Here is a 6,000-nt window from a genome sequence, read left to right as displayed (position 1 = left end):
TTATGATTTCGTTAATATTCCGGAAATTCCTATTTCTTTGTTTTTGTTTTTGCTTTTTGTTTGTCTGTTCTTTATGAGAAAGTCGTGAACGATATGTTCTGTTTGAGTAGAAAGTGATGAAAAAAGGAGGCGTGTATGATTGATATTTTTATATAAAATGTTTTGATATGACATCAAACTGGTACATATGAACTAAAAATGATGCTGTAATTTATCACAATGTAATACAGGACGTCTGGTTTCCATTGCCAGAACGATTATCATCATCATACAGACAAGGCGATGTGTCAGTAATAAGTGTCGCTAAACACTTATATTTTTGACTGTTTGATCATTATTGATATTTTCCAACACTGTTTTAAATAAATATTCAACGGTTTTGGTGTGTCATCATTTTTCAGCTCTATACCTTCGGAGACGGAATGCCCCTCTAACTATACTCAGCCAATATTTTACATTTAGCATAAAAACATATTTCTTCTTATGATATTCGCAAAATGTAACAATCTTATCATAGTATGCCTTTCCAATGTTTCTATTTCACCAAACCCTGCTGGCTTTCCGTGTACCGTTAACATAACAATGCTGTGGACAGCGGTTTGTTATAAGATTCTCCTAAAGTCTGCGGGATGTCATTTGTTTTCCTGCTTCTAAGGCCGGAACCTCTATATATATATTCACAACATCGACGGTAATGCAATAGTAATAAAAACTTGTTGACGGATTTATTTTATGTTTGTCCTTTCCGCAAATAGAACTAGCAAATGACAATCCAATCGATATATGTATAACATTTTTTGTTGGTGTGCTGTAGATTGTGATCTCGAATCTGGACATTGTTAAAAAGGAAATCACAATAGTTTCACAATACATGTATACATGTAAATATATATAAATATACAAAAAAAACAAAAACAAAAAAAAACAACCCAACAACAACAAAAAACAAAACAAAAAAAAACAAAAAAAAAAAACAACAAACAAACAACAAAAACAAAACAAAAAACAACAATAACCATGGTAAGAGGCACGGCAGCTTTAAAGGATCAGAATATATCCTTTTTTCATCTTATTTTGTGTTAGTGCTTTTTGGTTTATTTTTAGATACATTTCTTTAACTGATACGCTGGGTCTTACCATAAGTGATTTATCATGCAACATCTCCCAGTTGCCATAGGTATGGTTATATTACACACGGCGTGCAAAACTATATATAAGTCTAAGGAACAGAAAAAAAAGAATAAAAAAAATATGATATACGAGATGATTTCTCAGATCCTGTCGCGGCTTCATAGTTTTAACAACAAAAACAAAAACAAAAACAAAAAACAAAAAACAAACAAACAAAAAAAAACAAAACAAAAAAACAACAACAACCATGGTAAGAGGCACGGCAGCTTTAAAGGATCAGAATATATCCCTTTTTCATCTTACTTTGTGGTAGTGCTTTTTGGTTTATTTTTAGATACATTTCTTTAACTGATACGCTGGGTCTTACCATAAGTGATTTATCATGCAACATCTCCCAGTTGCCATAGGTATGGTTATATTACACACGGCGTGCAAAACTATATATAAGTCTAAGGAACAGAAAAAAAAAAGGAAAAAATATGATATACGAGATGATTTCTCAGATCCTGTCGCGGCTTCACAGATTTAAAGGGTAAAAGAATATCTTACTTTGAAAGTTTACAACATATTTGCAGTTGACTTTCAGCAGAGAAAAATCAATGCTAATCTGCTATATCCTTTAAGGTTTTCGTGACAAACAGTGTTAAAATGGTCCGTTTTTTATTCATCAGCCTTTACTAATTCTGAGAAACCTGAGTTTTAGCAATGTATTGGTGGTGTGTAATTTTAAAATACGTCACAAAATTAGAACAGACAGAGACTTAAATATAAGTGTCTAGTATACAGAGAAACAATTAACTGCTGTTGGAACACTCTCGGCATGTATCTTATTGTTTAATTCCGCGAATCTCTGTTTTAAATTAGATACGTCACAGTGTATCTTCACAATATGATGTCCTTGACCTTCCAAATGAGCAGGAGCGAAGTAAACAATTAGATCTAGCTGTTGTAAAGATGCTGTGAAGATGGCTAGCGGAAGGTACCAAGCTCTTACGTATTTAAAATTAACTTTCCTTTGACATACGCTGGTATACAAATCAAAGTACTTACGTGTCGTTGAACAGTTTTCGAACGAAAAATACTTCAATATTGAGACCCATTTCCCTATGGGATGTTAGGGTTGATATTAAGAATGTTTGGCTCCGTTGCTATTTCCCGATATTATAGACAATATGGGTATCTGTTTGCCTTCAACTTGCTTAATGGCGTGTATACACTAAACATACCGATATTTTTAAATGCCAATAAACTACTTTTACAAAAGTACTTGCTGACCTACTAACGAGCATTATTGCGGCGAATAAACGTGTTCTTTCTCTGCGGTATGTCGAATGTAAGCTCGAGCTAGTTCCACAGTGCCTTAATGCGTTCCTTTAGTATTTAATCGAGGAGTTAAATTGCAAGTGTTAATTTAATGAAAGCGTTGTGCAAAATTAATCGGATAGATAAACCAGCTCCCTAAAAATACACAGTATGGCCACCCTAGATTTCAACCATACGGTATTTTTCAACGAATTAAGATATCTAAAAAGAGTTTGGTGATATCTTTTTTGAACATTATGACCCTTGAACTTGAATTTGAAATTGATACTGTAAAAGTGAATATTTTCGCGCGTTGAAATTTTCGCTTAGTCAGCCTCCAAACTGTTGGCGGTGTGGAAATTTTCGCACTGTCAGTCATACTACAAATATATTCTCGCGTTGCGATGTCATAGAGAATGTATATTTGAGTCTGAGTTATCTCGGACGACATAACGTGTGAATGCCGACATGGTTTACCACCAGGAACTTGCGTCTTGGATTTTGTTGCATCTAATTTATTTGGTGGAATTATTTGCTTTTCAATATCTTCACGTGTTAATATGTTCGCATGTGGATATTTTTTGGGAGATTTAATGATCGTGAAATAAGCGAAAATTTTCTCGCCACGAACACTTTTACAGTATTGTTGATGGTTATTTCGAAAGCTTCAAAATGTCATTTCGTTTGATGTTTCATCTTTTCCAGGCGATTTGTGTTTCGTTCAGAGATTGTTCACGTGTGTTGTAACCAGCTAGATTTTCTTTTTCATTGGCGACTTTTCATATTGTTCATGAATCGTTGGTGAAAGCATTCGAGACAAGTTAGGAAGTTTAGTTGCGAGATTGGATTAGGTGGGTATATTTTTGCAAGTGAGAGACTCCGTCGGCTGTTGGTTTTCTTTTGATTGTATTCTGTTTTGTTGTTTTTGTCCTAACGCTTTAACACTAGCCCTCCACCTCTGGGTTGCAAGTTCGAAACATTTGCCAGGTAGGCCGATGGTTTTTCTCCGGGTACTCCGGCTTTCCTTCACCTTAAAAACCTGGCACGTCCTTAAATGACCCTGGCTGTTAATAGGACGTTAAACAAAAACAAACCAAAGAAACCAAAGTTTTTGTTTTTTTGTTTTTATGGATCACATAGTCAAATTAACAATAATTTCTTTTTCGTCCGTGTTTTATGTGACAATACGTCACTAATATATGGCGGCGGAACGACAAGGTTAGTGTATCACAAGACAATGAAGATATAAATCTTTTAAATTCCCGTATGTGAATTCAAATCCCCACGAATGAGTCGCTGGAATATCAATTTATTATGTGAACTAAGCGAGTTCAATGGGCGTCCAAAGAATGAGTATTTCCTTTAAGTCGTGTAAGGGCAGGAAAACCCGAGTACATGGGCAAAATCCAACAAAAGAAATCTCAAGGATAAAAATGTGAAAAATTAACACCGTCAAAACATCTGTGGCAAAATGAAACTTGAAAAGGTACTACACATTCGGCAGTATGTGGTTTCCTTTTCACACTCGCCATTTTATTCAGTCTACATATCATGTAGGAGAAGTACATATAGCCACAGGCACAAGCCTTGTCAATCCGACTTTTGATATAAGACACGTTGGCAAAGGAAACTCGTGTCTGTATCAATATTTTGTAAAGAAAAAGTAGTGTCGTCAATGACACATGGTTATATATATGTAAGATATCGGCGACTTCAGTGACTGAAGGCGTTATTAGTGTAAGTTCGACTGTGATTGATATTTTTTCTGGGTTTCACGGGAAACAACACAGCAGGGGACAGCTATAGGATAAATTTACATCCCCTACAAGTATAGGAGGAGATAAATGGCATCAACAAAAAAAATCGATTCATAAAAATGTCATTATATTTGACAAATATAGAAATGTCTGGTGTTCTTCCAGTCTAAATCTGTATCACTATATTGTCCTACTTTACTTGTCCCTGTGGAAGCTGAAAAAAAATATAATGATAATAAAAAACCCCAACAAAACAACAAAAAGCAAACAAATAAACCTTAATTGCATAATGATTTTTTTTTATCAACCTTCTATCTTAAGGATGAATTTTATTGAATGTATTTGTTTAGTTGCATAAAGTTATATTAACGTTATGTCCAGTATAGAGGTCAAGTCTAAAACTGTGACGTCAGTATATATATGAGATCTGACTGGCTAGTTGGGTTGGCGCGCGAGACCTTTGTGTGGCAATAGGTAGACAGGCACTAGTGTTAAGAGTAGAGTGGCGATGAGTTACTCTTCATATGATCGATTACGTCTAAAGCTATGCTGGATGTCAGTAACAATATGTTGTAATTATCTAAATACATCATCCTGCTGCTATGGATATGTTTCGTAGTGAGGAAACGTTCGAACTGTCTGTTATTTTGAATCTAATACAGCACCACAATCGTTCTGGAGTATTAATAAGATCCGGGCTAATCATATTTGCTGTTTTTGCTTTGTCTTTTTAATGACTTTGTACTTTTTCCGGCACAGCCGTATAATTTTCTTTTGTTCCCGGATATGACGCGACAGGTGGCGTTCCTGGTCAAGATGAAGTATATGATTGGTCAATGTAGCGGTAAATGCAAAATGCAGAAATGCAGTTAAAGACGAAACAAAATTAAGATTGAATGCAAGATGAATAAGTGAATGTATCTATTCAAATGACACATTAATAGAATCATATTCCTGATTCAAATGCAGTCACCAAAAATGATTCAAACTGATATAATTTTGTATCCGTGCTGAAACTCTGCATTTATTAATTAGCTCGTTAATTTATTTCACCAGCAGTTTTACATTATAACCACCAGCATTAAAACTATACGGTTTACCTTTTTTAACGATATTTCTTGTTTAAATTTTGTATTGAATATCTTTTTATATATTTTTGGAATGCTATTACTATATATATTAGTTCTCTTGTAGAATCATAGTTCTGTATATTCCATTTCTGATTTTTATCAACTAGCACTTCCAGAGGCTATATAGAGTTGTAGAACCTCCTGACTGAGGCCATATTGTTCATCACGGAGTAGATTGTTTTATAATGGAATTGAAATCCCCAACATCTCTTTGAAATTCGAGTTAGTCAAATCTTATATATAATATTTATATCATATATAAATATGTTTTGATGTAAGTTTTAAATCAAGTTGATAATTTCTTAAATTTAACGAGAGTTAGTTAGTTAGTAAGTGTTTGTCACTTGGAAAGGCGTTTCATACGGCTTTTTGCTGTATCTTTTTAGATTCGGACTGTTGTATGAGTGGACGCATGGCAGGACACAAAACAAAGAGTTTGAATCAGTTTGTAATGCTTTCTTATATTATTTGTTTCAAATCACAATATCAACCGTTTCACAAATTATAACAGGATAATTAAGTCCACATGTATTGGTATTCCAATAGATACAATGTATATAGCTGGCGATCCAACTTTGTAAATTAAGCAAGTCCAATATAAGTTCTGATCACACTTGGTAATCCGTAGTGAACGTGTTGTCCATTTGCTGGTTGGGAATCCAACTAGCCGCCCGGGTCTC

The sequence above is a fragment of the Pecten maximus genome, unplaced genomic scaffold (genome assembly GCF_902652985.1).
Source record: "Pecten maximus unplaced genomic scaffold, xPecMax1.1, whole genome shotgun sequence".
Classification (NCBI taxonomy): domain Eukaryota; kingdom Metazoa; phylum Mollusca; class Bivalvia; order Pectinida; family Pectinidae; genus Pecten; species Pecten maximus.
This window is presented reverse-complemented; position numbering follows the sequence as displayed.